The sequence below is a fragment of the Vicugna pacos genome, chromosome 7 (genome assembly GCF_048564905.1).
Source record: "Vicugna pacos chromosome 7, VicPac4, whole genome shotgun sequence".
Lineage (NCBI taxonomy): Eukaryota > Metazoa > Chordata > Mammalia > Artiodactyla > Camelidae > Vicugna > Vicugna pacos.
Genome location: NC_132993.1, coordinates 18,346,233 through 18,362,960, shown reverse-complemented (window position 1 = coordinate 18,362,960; position 16,728 = coordinate 18,346,233). Strand labels below are relative to the sequence as shown.

Genomic DNA, 16,728 nt, shown 5'->3' with positions numbered 1-16,728 from the left:
GGGTGAGAAAGCCAGAGGGAGACAGGGAGAGACGATGGCTGGGGAATCACCAAACTTGAGTAGATGCCATCTGTCTAAGCATAAGATACTGCAGTGTAATTGTAGAGATTTCAATAACAAAACTAAAGGAAAAATCACAGTCCAAATATTTCCTATTATATACTCTTATTTTAAATTTTTAATATTTAATTTTTAGTCTCTCACGAGATCAAGGAGAACAGAAGAGTTATATCAGAGGAACTAAATCACAGAAGGTACATCGCATCAGTGTCATCTGATGGCATCCATTCATCTGAAAGTCTGCTGCCTCTCATTTCTGTTGAGTTCAGTGAACTCTGACACCGGGGTAGTGTGGGACTCACGTATTCGATTTTAGGTTTTTGATTCCCCTGTTGGTTTGCTTGTCTTCCTCTTAAGCATGATTTTTCAGCCCTTCCTAGACGTCAGGTACTGGGAGATGGTTTTTCACATAATTCCTTGTTGATATAATCCTCTCAGCCCGATGGGTTTAGTGCTCATTTGTCATGGCTTGCATGCGCCCTGCCCCCACAGTATTCCTCACACCCTCTCTCACCTTTTAAATGGGACTGACCCCCTCCACCCCGCTTCCTGGGGTGGCCTTCCATGAGCAGAAACAAGCCTCTTTAATGTTACTCTCTTGCCACAGCGATGGAGAGAGAGCGGACCCAAACCATTCAACAAGTGCAATTAGAGCGAAGCAGGGACTGTGTTTCGTGACAGGGGAAGAAAGCATCTCTCCTCACCCTTGAGAGGGTCAGAGAAACAGGTAGCTCTGAGAACTGTTGGCAGCTCTCTCATTATAAAAAGGGGAGGAGGGGAGCTGTAGCCAGGGAAGGTCAGACACAGAGACTGAAAAACACCGGTCTTTGGTGACGTCCCTGAGCCACTGAAGCCTGCCATGCGGCATGGACTTTCTGGTTACTCAGGACATGTTTCCTTATTGTTAATGTAAGAAAAAGGTTTTCTGCAACATCAAAAGCCCCAGCTAATACACTGATACAATAGATGAGAGAAATGAGACGCAGAACATCAGACAACTGGCCTGAGTATTCAACCTGACGACAGAATGAGAATCCAGCTTGACTCTGAAGTCCACGCTTCTCCTACCGCTCTAGTTACACGAGGAAGCCTGTTCCCTGGTGGGTTTCACATCTGCTTCCTGGCGGTGCCACCGAAAGGCGGGGGCCGAGGTCGGCGTGTGCCTCTGGCCTATCCAATCCTGGAGGCTTTCGCCAGTCATTCCTGATTCTAAAGCGGACACACTTGAGCTTGAAAAATATTTATTTTAAAAACGAAGAAATAAATGAATGAAATTCAAATTCTTCTTTACAGGTTTCCCGTTAAGCTCATGAAAACAACAACAAAAACTGGCAAAGGAATGAAAAAGAGATATGTTTATTCCTGAAAATCAAAATGCCTTGGGTTCCAATAGCCGTCCTCCTCTGTCCCCACCCCCAAGCCACCAGATGTCCACCCCGGCCAGGTCCTTCCTTAATCTGAACGAAACCAGAGCTCATGCAAAACCAGTTGGGATTACCACCCAAGTCTGACCGCACAGTGATGGCCTTGGCCCCCAGCCCAGCCGGGCTTCATCCTCAGCTGTGAATCATCCCTGGAGCAGCAGCACGAGAGTGATACTGCGTGGCCTGGCTGGGCTCCAGCCCCTTAAGGCTGCCGGCAGGAGCAGGTGCCCCTCAGGAACGCTGGCAGAACTGAGTCCCGTCCAGTACCTTGTGGTCTGAGCTCCAAGGGAAATTGGATTCAGTGCCTGAGTGATTGTCTTTATCATTTGGTTCCAACTTCCCTGCTCTTTAGGATGAAGTGATAAGCTGAATGTGGGTGGATATCAGAGGAAACTAGGTGAATTAGGGCAGGGACAGAGGGGTGGACCTGGCAGCACCGATGGGGCAAGTTTTCCCAGGGAGGCAGGGTGGGGTTGCAGCCCCCTCTCGAACACTCTGCCAGGGCAGGAAATCAGTCATTGAAAAGGTGGTTCTTCCCCTCACCCCACCTCACTCCATTCCACTGCTTGTTTCAGAAAACAAAAAGCAAAGCATCCATTCACCCGTCTGCCGAAGGAATCCCACACGAGACATGGATGAAAGGAGTTGGTGGTGGGATGCACTGAATGATGGACAATCATAAAACTTAGGTAGGTTGGACCAGCTGCTGGTTTTTGGGCTGTTACCTGAACAACAGCAACAAGAATTGCTGTGACCGAGGAACGTATGTGTCAGGTACGACGCTGGGCATTCTACATGTATTTACCGTCCCACTTGAAACTGCGTAACTCCATGAAGCAGTAGTATTATCTCACTTACAGATGAAGCACATAGAGGTTAGAACGTGTCCATGGTCACACTCCTAATGGTCAGCATGGCCTCCACCTCTCGAGGTCTGACCGATTCCAGCGTCCACACTTCTATGCACTTACATACTACACCAACACACGTTGAACCAGACTCGCCCAGTTATATAAACCAGCATCTCTTCAAGGAGTGAAAGTAGTTACTGCTAAACAAACAACATCCTGGGAGTGCTGGAGGAACCATGTCTGTATCTATTGCAGTCCTTCTGGGAAAGAATCATGCATATGAATGAAAAAGACGCAGCCATAAATTTCCAAAATAATGATCCCTTATATTTTTGTTTTATACCTTGCTGAGAATGTTATTCTTAAATAACATTGTCTCATCTGATGGCTGTAAAATTTTTATGATGTTGACTGCCAGCCTAATCATTCTCATTTTAGCAATGAAAAAACTGAGATTAGGGCTGTTCTCTGCCTTGTCCAAAGTTCAGTGATAAACCAATGACGGTCAGGACTAGAATCCAGGTCTCCCGATTCCTAGCTCAGAGCTTTCCACTTAGCAATTTAGATTTTCCAAGAGCCTTAGACAAGGTTCCACATGAAAAGGTACTTAAAACTAATGAGTCTCCATGGGATTTTGGGCAGTTTGGCCATGGAGAGAGAACCAACTTAGAGACAGAAAAAAAAAACACATTCCTGCATGGACAAGTGGAAACTGGGGGACTCCTCAAGCACTAGTGTTATGATAGCCTTATTTAATATTTTTTATAAATGGTCTGCAGCAGGAAACAGGAGCTTTTACAGCTAATCCTAAGCTCTTTGGAATAGCAAGAAGGCCATTGATGGAGTCGAAATGTAGAAAGATGGTGCATCCTCTGAGGCAAATGAGAGAGGAAGGCGAGCTCTATTTGGGCAAACAGACAAGCCAAGTTTACATGGACACAGAAAATCATGTTCTGTCCACCCTGATGAGGCAGAAACCACCCAGATGCCTGCAACTCCAGGACAGCCTGGGAAAGATTTTCCCCAGGCCACAAAGACACACAGGTGAGCTGAAAGGAGACACGGTGGCCAGTGGCTGTGGTTCAGTCACCATTACAGGGGCCACCCTGAAGCTTGGGAGGTGACAGCTTAGAACAAACAAGATTTATTATCGTACACATTAGGACAAAGAAGATTTATTATTTTGTGCAGTGTAGACGATCCTCGTGGATCATCTAAGCAATGAGAAGGAAAGAAAATAGACACTGATGGTTTTTAAGGTAGAAAATATAATGTAAATGTCGGTGTTTAGAAAATGCTATTCTCCAGGGCTGACACGGAGGAGAAAACTGCACCCTCACTCTGCGTGTCCCTTGACTGAGTGACACTCCACACTCACTCATCACCCACCATGCGTCTATGAAGGCCCACTGTATGCTAGGCTCTGAGCTAGCTTCTGGAGAAGAACAGTGAGTCTCAGCCCGGCCCTCCACGAGGCCAGTCTCCTGAAGGGCTCAGATTTCATGCAAGTAAGGCCACGTGGCTAACGCTATGGCAGAGAGGTGTTAAAAGGCCTGTTCCTTATTCCCAGGAGACCCGGCCAACCGACTGGAGTGGAGCCAGGAATTATCAGCCCAGCCCCAAGGGAGGCTCAAGGGAGCATGTGTTTGTTACAGAACAAAAGGGCCACCCGTCTGGCACCATCAGCTAGGAGGGGTTCACTACTACAACACATAGTGGGTTGTACTCTTCAGAGACAAACTCGCCTCAGTCAGTAGGAAGACTGACCTCAAGTAACACAATTAGTGGCACTAACAGATTTTATAAAGATACGCTGGCAGAGGGAGGTAAGAGGAAAAACATGAAGAAGGGGGTCCGCGGGGAAAATGCGATCACCTTCAGGCAACACCGTTCTGAGGAGACAGTGCCAACATGTCCCTTCAGGCCACACTGTAGACCCCATGGCACGTTCTTCTGGACCAGCACTAGACAGCAGAAATAGAATGCCAGCCACAAATGTGGGCCACGTGGATAATTTTAAAATTTCTAGTGGTGGTTACATTAAAAAAAGAAGCAGGTAATATGAATTTTAATAATCTATTTTTACTAACCTAATGTACTCCAAATATTATCACTTTAATATGTATCTAGTATAAAAAATTGTCAATATTTTACATTTGTTTTCTCATACTAACTCTTTGAAACCTTATGTGTAATTTGTTTTTTTTTAATTTTTTTAAACATTTTTTATTGAGTTATAGTCATTTTACAATGTGTCAAATTTCAGTGTAGAGCACAATTTTTCAGTTATACATGAACATACATATATTCATTGTCACAGTTTTCTTCTCTGTGAGCTACCACAAGATCTTGTATATATTTCCCTGTTCTATACAGTATAATCTTGTTTATCTAGTCTACATATGCCTATCAGTATCTACAAATTTTGAACTCCCAGTCTATCCCTTCCCACCCCCCCTCTACCTTGGCAACCACAAGTTTGTATTCTATGTCTATGAGTCTATTTCTGTTTTGTATTTATGTTCTCTCTTTTTTTTTTAGATTCCACATACGAGTGATCTCATATGGTATTTTTTTCTCTTTCTGGCTTATTTCACTTAGAATGACATTCTCCAGGGATATCCATGTTGCTGTAAATGGCATTATATTGTCATTTTTATGGCTGAATAGTATTCCATTATATAAATATACCACATCTTCTTTATCCAGTCATCTGTCGATGGACATTTAGGCTGTTTCCATGTCTTCGCTATTGTAAATAGTGCTGCTATGAACATTGGGGTGCAGGTATCTTTTTGAAGTAGGGTTCCTTCTGGATATATGCCCAGGAGCGGGATTACTGGGTCATATGGTAAGTCTATTCCTAGTCTTTTGAGGAATCTCCATACTAAACAAGCAATTCTCCAAGGAAGAAATACAAATGATCAATAGGCACATGAAAAAATGCTCAATGTCACTAATTATCAGAGAAAATGCAAATCAAAACTACAATGAGGTATCACCTCACACCAGTCAGAATGGCCATCATTCAAAAGTCCACAAATGACTAATGCTGGAGACGCTGTAGAGAAAAGGGAACCCTCCTACACTGCTGGTGGGAATGCAGTTTGGTGCAGCCACTGTGGAAAACAGTATGATGTGTCATTTCTACTTAAAGCAAAACTCAGCTGGGACCTGCCCCATTTCAGGTGCTTAACAGCCACGTGTGGCTGATGGCCACCATATTGGACAGCACATTTCTGACTTCTAGATGATTATCATCCCTGAGTTCTGATTCTGCACTCACCAAGTGATCCTGTTAGTAGCAGTAATTTGGCTTGGTGACTCTCTTCCTAGAGGTACCCTCAGTTGAGATTTTGCCCACTCCCCTCCCATGCACAATACCCCATGTGTCCCAGAACCTTCTTTATAACACAGTGAGTGTGCCCCATCATCCTCACTTTTTTGGAGCTCATAGGCTGTCAGCTCCAACCAGCTGTACAGTCTGCATCAGCCCAGGCGAGTCACAAACGCAGCTGTGTGGGCGCAGTGTGGGTTAGGCTGGTCCTCAGCAGGGTCATTTGACATCCCCACGCCTTCTCTTTCCACACCCAGACTGCAGGCACTCCTGACACACCTCTTGTGTGGCAGGAACCCCTGTATCCTGGACGATGGTCAAAACATTTAACAGCTGCTAGAGGGAGAGGACCAGCCAGTTGGAAGAGGTGCTGTGGGGTCAAGTGGTCTTAGAGGCTCCCAGCTGGGCCAGGTAAATACTACTGGGGGTGAAGGGAGGGACCTGGATGGTGTGGGCACTCAGGAGCCTGGGGCCCAGCTACCTACGCATCACAGGGATGTACTTCAATATTTAACAACGGGGAAGTTATCTGCAATAGCCAAGACTTGGGAACTACTTAAATGTCTGTTGACAGCTGAATGGATAAAGAAAATGTGACACATATATCACATAGATGCAATGTAATGTGTGTGTGTGTGTGTGTGTGTGTATATATATATATATATATATATATATATATATATATACTACATCTGCATATACAGATACATACAATAGAATATTATTCAACATTAAAAAAGAAGGAAGTCCTGCCCTTTGTGACAACATGATGAACCCAGAGGACATCATGCTAAGTGAAATAAGGCAGACACAAACGGACAAATGCTGTATGATCCCACTTTTACGTGGAATCTAAAATAGTCAAACTCAGAAACAGAGAGTAGAATGGTGGTGGCAGGAATGGGGGGAGGCGGGAGTGGGGAGATGGCGGCCAACAGGTACAAAGTTCCAGTTCTGCAAAACGAGCGTGCTCTGGAGATCTAAAGTACAGCAATGTTAACGATGCCAACAACACTGGATGCTTGAAATCTGCCAAGAGGGTGGATCTGAAATGTTCTCATCTCACACACACTCACACACAGGAAGGGAAATGGTAACTGTGTGAGCCCGTGGAGATGTTCACTAGTGGCAGTTATTTCAAAATGCAGATACATATCACAACATCAAGTCGTACACCTTAAATATACAGTTTTTACTTGTTAATCATACCTCAACAAAGATGAGAAAAGCAACAACGCAGAAGGCCACATGAGGACAGAAAGACTGAGCATCACTCCTGCCTGTACCACGTGGAAACCTCCATCAAGCGTGCAGCAGGCCCTGCACCACCCGCTTCACGTGTCCTACCTGGGACAGACACACTTGCCGAGGGCACACACTGGCCTCCCCAGCCACTCGGCCTCTGCCTGGGATGATGCTAGGCAGCACAGCCCCCCTTCCCCCCCAGCCCATCCCCCAGGCAGCACCGCCACCTCTCTCCATCCCTGGCACGGTGAGCGTCTGCGCTGCCAGGCAGACTGCTATTAAAACATCAGCAGGGTGGCCTCCACAAAGGTCAGCCATCCAGGGAGCTCCTGGCAGCTGCTTGTTTGTTTATTGGGACATTATCTGGGCCGGGCTGTTTATTTACATCCATTGAAGGATTGAACAATAAATACCGTCTCCCAATAGCAGGCAGATGCTTGCATGGAGCATTCTGGCTGCCGTCTTGCTTGAAATAATCTTCCTAATGAGCAAACAGTGCTATTCATCTTTAGAGATGCAAGCCACCCCTGGATTCCTCTTTCCTCTCTCCTTTCACATTCTCCCCAAACTTCCAAGCAAGGTCTACAAGGGCCAGATCTCTAGGCAGGACCCCGGTGTAAGAAGGCAAGGTGGGTCTCACTGGCAGGCAGGGACATGGAGCTGGGACTGAAGAGGCAGGCTGGGAGCTGAGGAAACCCGGGACACTCCGAATTCTCCACCTAGACTCTTGCACCTCCAACACAGAGATGTGTGGAGAACCAGACGTGTGTGGACCCAGGCTCTGCTCCTCCCCTCAGAAGCCTTGAGCATGCAACTTTGGGTCTCTTAGGTGTCCTGGGCTCGACCCGTCTCCCACTGAGGCGGACACAGAACAGCAGTGAGGACCCTCGGTGGGAAACAAGCAGCCATGACCTGCTCCTCTGGCACCTCCAGGGCTAAGGAGTCCCTCAGGAGGGAAAAATAAGGAACCTTTTGGATCTCGTTTATGTAGCTTATGCAGTTGGTCCCCAAAGGCTCAGAGTGTCCTCTGGTCAGTGTCCCTCAGCATCTTGCCACACAGGCTGGAAAGCAGGTGAAAGGAACAAGGAGCCCCCGCACCAGGGATATAGTAGGTCTAGCTCCTTGGTGAATGAATGAATGAATGACGAGAGACGCTAACTCTAGGCCTGAGCTGCCAGAGTTGGAAACTTTAGACCCACATACACACTCACAGGCACAAACACACATGCTCTCTCTGTCTCTGCAGATGAGGCCATGTCTCAACTCAAACATGGCCTCTAGAACTTTCCACTTACAATTCTATGACAAAATGATGGATGAGAAGGAACTGGAAGGGTGCAGGGGGCCAGAAGGAAAACAGACACAAGTATGAGGTGTGAGTATCTTGGCAACTTGCTGGTTGTGGGGTTAAATCTCCTTAGAGCAAGAGGCCCCTCTCCGTATCCCGGTGTTAGAGCTGCCGGGTTCGCAGGGCAGGTGGTGGATGGGATGACCTCTAAGTTCCCGCCAGACTCCCAGGGGCGCAAGTCTATCCTCTGCCCAGGGCAGCTCCCTTAGGCCCCAAGCACTCACTTGTTATCACTATTCCTATAACCCCACACCAAGGACACCTGAAAACAAACCTTCACTCATACTGTACCTGAACTGTCCCCACTGCTTTCATTTTTAAAATCATGCCCCTCTCTCTCCTCTGGCTCTCTGATCTCCTCTCCCTGCTCTACTTTCTCTTTTTGCCACAGCACTGATCGCTTTCTCGTATTTATTCATTTATTATGCTTATTATTTATCTCCATTGCTAGAATGTAAATTGCACAAGAGCAGAAATCTTTATCTCTTGTGCTCATGTATGTCTCCCAAACTCCTGAACCATGCCACATGGTAGGTGCTCAATGAATACTTGTATAGACATTTCTCCAGTGAAGACAGACAGATGGCCAACAGGCACGTGAAAGGATGCTCAGTATCGCTAATTATCAGAGAAGTGCACATCAAAACTACAATGAGGGATCTATCACCTTACACTGGTTAGAATGGCCATCGTTAAAAAGTTTACAAACTATTCGTGCTGGAGAGGGTGTGGAGAAAAGAGAACCCTCCTACACTGTTGGTGGGAATGTAATTTGGTGCAGTTACTATGGAAAACAGTATGAAGATTCCTTAGAAAACTAAAAATAGACTTACCCTATGATCCAGCAACCCTACTCCTGGGCATATATCCAGAGAAAACTCTACTTTGAAAAGATCCATGCACCCCAGTGTTCACAGCAGTACTACTTACAGTAGCCAAGACATGGAAGCGACCTAAATGTCCATCCACAGATGAATGGGTAAAGAAGCAGTGGTATCTATATACAATGGAATACTACTCAGCCATAAAAGGAATGAAATAATACCATTTGCAGCAACATGGATGGACCTAGAGATTATCATACTAAGTGAAGTAAGTCAGAAAGAGAAAAACAAATATCATATGATACCACTTATATGTGGAATCTAACAAAATGATACAGATGAACTTATTAACAAAACAGAAATAGAGTCACAGACATAGAAAACAAACTACATATAAAATAGATAAGCAACAATGTCTACTGTATACCACTGGGAACTATATTCAATATCTTGTAATAGCCTATAATGAAAAAGAATATATATGTATAACTGAATCATTAGGCTGGATGCTAGAAACTAACACAACACTGTGAATCAAACATACATCCATTAAAAATTTATTTGTTTAATAAATGAATGAATGGAAACGCTCAAACTACTCATCAATGTCTTAATTTGTCCTTATGATGCAGATTTCTTCCTTATTTTACAGCAAGGGAATCAGTCGGGGATGTTCTAACTGGGAGTTCAGCAGCAGGAGAGGAGCTGGAACCATCCAGCCCAGACCCAAGGGGCCTGTGGTGCCCGTTCCACCAGCAGAGAGGATTCTGCCGCATGCCACAGCCCCGCCTCCTTGCCTTGAATCCCAGGACTCAAGCGGGCAGAGCCCCTGCTTCTGCGTTCACCCTGCTTAATCCGCCCCAGAATAGCACAGTGAGGGCGCTTTGTTTTGATTTCCTGATTCCAGCCAGGAGAAAACTCATGCAAAGGGAACTGAAGGTGTGTAAACAGTAATTAATTAGACAAGCCCTATGTGCGTGCAAAACCTGCGCTGTGTTACCAAACACTGCCGGGGGACGACGGGTCCCTTTGAGTCTCTCATCACACACACGCACAAGACTGAATGATGATGTCTAGGTTGCCATTAGGACTTCTTGCCCTGTGTGGTCCAAATGAGAGAAGTCAGGGACAATGGTGTCCGTCCCTCCACCGCCCACTTGGGTAGTGACACGAAGAACAGGCTATGACTCCAGAAGAAAAAGATATTGATGAAATAAAAAGGAAAGACAACACGGTTGATATGAAGGAAGTGCCAGAAAAAGGTTCAAACCAGCGTATTTCAAATGCAAAATATTTCAAATCAGCCTCTCTTGTTGCATCTTTCCAAAGAGTCTCATTGGAGACACTCGCACGCACAAGTTACTGGTTTGGAACTTGGTGGGTCAGCCACACTGTGACCCTAGAGTAGCCTGCGCTCATGGGGGTACGCCCATGAGCAGACGGTGTGGATCCCAACTCTGCACTTAGGAACTGTGTGACCTTGGGTGGCCTACCAAACTTCTTTGAGTTTGCTCTCCTCCAAAGTAAAATTTTAAAAACCTCAACTTGGTTGTTATTGTGGGAGTCTGAGAATGTCCCAAGCATGAAAAATACTTAGCAAAGTGAGGGGGTAATAGTTAAATTTCAATGAACGTTCAGTGGGGTGGAGGTAATGCTCAGTGGCAGAGCGTGTGCTTAGCATGTGTGAGGTCCTGGATTCAATCCCTGGTACCTCCATTTAATAAACAGATAGATAGACAGACAGACAGACAGATAGATAGATAAGGCTTGTACTTAAAAAAAATTCAACAAATGTTCAGTAAATTTCAGTAAGTTTCAGTAATCTCACTGATTATTATGGAGCCAACTCTAGTGACTCGGTCTCCATGATCTCCATTCATCCCCAACAGGAGCAGCTACCTTATGTGCTTTAGAAAGAGAGGTTAGGGGATGTGGCCCACAGGCTGGCCTCCCAGCACCTGACAAGGTCACCTAAGGGCTGGACAGAGAGAAGAGGCTGCACGGCTCAGCTCTGGACCATCTGGGCCACTAGAAAATGGGCACTGATGGACAGAGGGCAGGAAACCAGGCCAAGAAGAGTCTGTACTGATGATGGAGGGCTCAGAAGGGCATCCCACCCACATGGACCAGAGACCATCACACGGATTCCTGAGGCTGGAGGAACTGTTCGGGAAGCCCTGAGCCTGATTCAAGTCGGGTGTGATTCAGAAAGCCATCAACTTTATGGAGAAAGATGAAAGCAGCTTCCTGCGTATGGTCTGGGCAAGCGCAGGAGGGGTGTGGGGAACAAGAGTCTAGATCACAGAGAGGAGGGGCATCTTTGAGGACCTCACAGTAACCAATGAGATTACCAAAGCTTACGGAAACTTACTGAACATTTGTTGAATTTTTTTTTTTTAAGTACAAGTCTCCAGGGCAGGAAGCAGAGTTTCCTCCTGCCAAATGGAGAGGCGACCTTCTCTCTTCTGTACCCCCACTACTGCTGCCGTCACCAATGGGTTAATGAACAGAGGTGCATCACGACTGCAGGGGGCTGATGTGAAGTCAGCCTTTCTCTCCTGCTGGAAATGGAGCCTCCTCCGAGTGCGATCCAGCAGCTGCTCAATGCAGCTGTACAGGAACCAGGGGGAATCCCCTGTCCAGCTGGAACACCCAGAGAAACCAGAAGTGGAACAAAGGCTGGAGACGGACAGACTCTTGCATGAGCTTTTACAGGAATTTCAGGAGCCCTAACTGATCAGGTCCTAACACAGAGCTCGGCGTAGAGCATAGACTCAGTAATTCAGCGTTGACCAAATGAGGAAAGTGAGCTTTGTCTAGGTTTTCTCCCGGGCTCAGAAGCAGCTGTGCCTCCCCCATTCCTTCATACCCTAGATTTCGCTGGACACCACATGCCCCATTCCTCCACTTCCTAAGTCCCAGCCCTCCTCTCATCTGGGGATCCAGACTGCGGTCTTCTAGCTACTTTTTCATCCTGACCCCAACTGTTTCCATCTTCAGATCTTCCTTCGCATATTGTCATCTTTGCCCTAGAACAGAATCAAGCTCTCCATTCTCAGTGTCCCCTCTCAGCCCTCGCCCACTTCAGGAACACCTCCTCATCGTCCACCTCATCATCCAGCAACCGCCGGACACGGACCAAAGCATCTGTAGTTGCAGCATCCTACTCAGTCCTCTGAGCAGCCTTGCATTTCTTGCCAGGCCTGGTGCTTTCCTGTTTCCTCGAGGAATCGAACCCATCCTCTCTCATAGTTTCCTCTCTGATTCCTTTCACCCAACCCAGGCACATCTGTCCCTCTGAATCTGGTCCAGGATGCTCCTCCAAAGGCTTTCTCCATAATACCCGCACCACTCTGATCACCTGCTCATGTCACATCACCCTCGACCACACATGCACAATCACTTACAGCTGTCTCATGTTTCGGCTCGTGTGGAAGTCTACTCCTCTTTGCTCTCGTGCTTTGTGCTTGTTTCAGCCGTGAGAGTGTCAGCGTCTTGACGGCCAGTCTACAGCCTTGAGTTTAAGCACAGGGCTGTGTAGCTAGCCAAGCTGGCGTCCTACTTCTGCCCATTATTAGCATTTCCAACTTCAGGCAGAATTTTAAAGATTTGCTGAATATCCTCAGCTGAAATATGGCACTCAGAATTCCAAGCTCAAGGTTGCTGTCAGGATTTCATCAGCTGCATTACGAGCTACTCTTACTAAAATGCCTGGTATGTTGGAAATAAGTAATGCACATGACTGCTAGTTGTGGCTAGTTAGTACTCATTTGTGCTCAGTGAGTTAGTATGAAGATAGAGATGAGATAATGTGATGATGGCAATAATGTAGCAGAGCACAGTCCCCAGCCCCCAACAGCTCTGTGAACACCAGAGTTGCTTAATAGATGTTTAGGAAATTAACAAGTGAACATATGAGTTCCAATAATGATGGAAAAAGCTCAAAAGCATCCTAGCATCCTCAGAGACTCTCCCAAGCTTACATCTCTTTGATGTCCTGTCTCCAAAGGACAGCCAGTCGTCTTTCTAACACCAAGGGCAGCAGTGGCAGCCAGCCCTATATGATTGCCCCTCTCCAGACTCAGTTCTGAGCTGTCTGCAGGAAGCCCCACGGGACTACGGCTCAGCCCCTAGGCACTGTTTGTCAATTTCCTTGACAAATAAATAACCCAGGGAGCATCAGACAAGCACACATCACCTCGACATCTGCTCTCTCTGATGAGCTCTGCTGAGTTCATTCCCTGCAGCCTCATCAGGTTTCTGGGGCATCAGCCACTTCTCCAGGCACCATCCAAGGACAGCTGTGTGTGGTTTTATGAGCTGAAGAACAGCCTGTGTTTACTGAGTGCAAAGGGCTAAGGTGCCAGCTTCCTTGTAGGTGGAGAACATAGTCCCTCAAGCAGGGATTGGCATCCCCATCAACAGCTCACCCGATGTACACAGGCTACCTCCCCTTGGGAAGCACATTGGTCAGTGGCACCACCTGGCTCCTGGCTGAATGGCTGAGGGTTCCTTTCAAATGTCAGTGGACTTGAAAAGCCCTGAAACAGGCAGAGATTCAAATTTTGCTCACTTGGGATCTATACCAGGACCTCAGAGCCTCCCTGGCTCCTGGGCCACCTAGGATTTTTTTGTGGCCAAAATGAGGGGTCAGAAGTAAGTGTGTTTACTCAAGACAACTGAACTGCAGCATCACTCTCTCCAGGAACTCTCCCCATAGATTCCAGGCCCCCTCCCATGCTCCTTCCGGCTTGCCTGGACCACGGCCCCTGTGACGCCTCACAAAATGGGGTAATGACCAGCTTCCCCAGCTTTCCACCTGCCCACACAGGGCTGAGCACAGGGCTCTGTCTTCGTCATCTTACCTACAAAACCAGTGAGAAGAGCCCCAGATGGGAGTTTAAGTTTTCTGGCTTCAAATCTGTACTCAGCAACAACTGACATGAAACACACAATTGACATAAATTGACATAAAACAACAATTGGCACAAAAGTAGGTGGTGTTGTGTGCCATTGTGACGTCTGCCATTATCTAGTTAAAAAAAAAAAATCTGGTTCTTGGAAGAGTGGACTTCCCTCAGTGCCGCCTCACAGATCCCCAAGTGCTAAATCCTTCCTCTCTCTGCCCCACGCATCGCCACTGGCAGCCACTGCCCGCCCGCCTTGACATTGTTTTTTTCTTGTTTTGTTTTTTTTAAAACAGCAACTACCCTGATAAAGAAAGAAACACTTGGAACCATTTCAAATAAGAAGCCAGGAATCCAGGAGCCCTGGGTGAGGCATGTGAATGGTTTGCAGTCAGAAAATCCATTCCCAAAGACACGGTGGGGAACGGCCGTCCCCAGGCTCAGAATTCTGGAGCGGAGAAGGGCGTCCCTGTCTGAGAATGACATCAGCAGACAGAGCTGGAATGCATAGATGCAGAAAGCGAGGGGCCCCGGGGCCTGGAGGGAGCCTGGCTGTGATATCACAAAGGGTCTTTTGACCATCCTTCCTCCCGGGAAAACCACAGAGGCCCTGCTTTTAGTAGCCCCCACCCTTAGCAGAGGGGCCTAAAGACACTCTCCTCAAATCAGACGGGTGACCTTTGACCCCAGTGAGGGAGAGCCTGGAAAAGGCAGGAGGTCTCAGAGCTGAAGAGCCTCAAAGGGACAAAAAAAAAAAAACCCCACAATAATCAGTGCCTGTGTAGGATACTCCTTCTGCCAGAAGCATGTGGAGTTAATTGTAGAGAAATGCATTTTAAAACAAGATATTGGAAAACCATCCTCTCCGTCACCGGCCACAGTTATTACAATTATTTACACGCCATCACCACGGCCCGTGTGTTTCACAGCAATTAAACTATTGATCTTGCAGCTCTGAGGCACTGAGCAAAGCCCACAGCCACCACTCCTGCTCCCGCGGAGTCGTCTGACCCCACGCTCCATGTGGAGACTGGGACCAAGCAGGAAGTAACTCAGCGCAGAAGAGTCAGGGATTGGAAGGTGAATGTTAAGAATCAACATATTGGTATAATATGCTAATGTTATACTAACATAGTAATAGTAATATGTTCCTTCTCCATCCGACCAGCCTTCAGTCTGTCATGATGCTATGTTTCAGGCCTGCCCGGGAAATCACATGGTGTAGTGAGTGAATACGTGCATGGGTTCCAGAAGCCGTGACCGTGGGCTCCCAACTCCGCTCTGCCATGAACTAGCTACGTGACCTCTGGGAAATGAGTCAGCTTCTCCAACTCCTAGCGTCCTCATTCACAAAATGTGAATGATAACAGTACCTACCATGTTTAGCTGATGTGGAGAATTATGAGTTAGGAGACGAAAAGCATCTAGCACACGGGCGGGAACCTAACAAAACACCAGTGTGAAAGCCAAGTTCTCCACTGTCATCACAGCACGTCCACAGGACGCTCATTCGCCCAGGACACCTCTCGTAGAACTCACGCTTCACATTTATATCACTGGTGAGGGACAGAGGGCAGGCTTGGTCTCCCGTGAGTCTCGACACTAAGATTTGCAGTAAGATGAGTGACACTAGTTCTTTTTTTTTCTTTTTTCCATTCTTTTTCGATAGCCCTGAGGCAGAAGCTGCACCTGACCTCTCTTTACGGCTGGCCATCTAGATGTGGGTGGGATGCTCCCTGGGCTCCAATCTTCCCTCTGCCTACCACCCTCCACCCCGGGAACATGCCCTTGTGGCTCCATCACCTTTCTTCAAGCCCAGAGTCAATATTAAGTGAATAATTGTTCCAAAAAGCCTTATTTATGAAATGCATTTGACGTATTATTTAATATTTTTTGAGGATATGTTAAAAGGTAATATATGCCGAATGATGGGAGTCTGGGACCGTGTGGAAATATTCCACTTCATAAACCTTTTATAGAAAGTTGCATGTTCCTGGGCCATAATCTCTTACATTGGATGGTGTGGATGTGGAGAGGCTAGAAATAGAGCAGTGTCCACTTTGGTGTAGCCTCCAGACTTGGGAATCAAGAGGATGGATGGCGGTAAGAGGTGACAGAGCTTGCAGATCAGTGACAGCTCTGGATTTTCATGCCTATGACCAAGGGAATGGTAGGACCAAGGGGCAAGTTGGGAGGAAACACTGGTACGGGTGGGAAAAGGAAGAGTGAGTCTGAGATTGCAGGATGTGAAGTGATGGGGACAGGGCCAACTGGCCTTGTCTGGCTGCCTTTGGAACTCAGGAATGGTGCTTAAGTGGAAGGTCATTGCCTTTGGTCATTGCCACTCTAGAGGTGGACTGGGAAATCATGACACGAGACCCTTCCCTGAGCCAGAATTTAGGCCACCTGGCTGATTGTCTCACCTTCCCTCTGAGGGTCAAGTCTGGCACACTTCATGGATTACAGAACATAGACTGGAAAGCCAGTGGTGAAGAGAAGAACACACAGTCACATTTCCCACTTCCCTTTACGTTGCCCCCAAACAAGCACAGGTGAGAAGTGGGAACGTTCTCCCATTCCCCAGTTCAGCCACTTAAATAGGCTCCATGCCTTAACCTATATGAACTTACAAATACGCAGGCAGTCACTTTGAGGAACACACGACAGACATGCCTATCCCCGCATCTTCTCTGCACGGTCACCACCATCCTTGCATTCCAGTGTTGGAGGAG

At 47.0% G+C, this 16,728-nt stretch overlaps 1 protein-coding gene across 1 annotated transcript in view; it reads right to left on the bottom strand.

Moving 5' to 3' along the window:
• The window catches only part of PLXNA4 (plexin A4), a 410,094-nt gene that overhangs the window by 149,742 nt on the left and 243,624 nt on the right, over window positions 1-16,728 (bottom strand). The window lies entirely within an intron of this gene.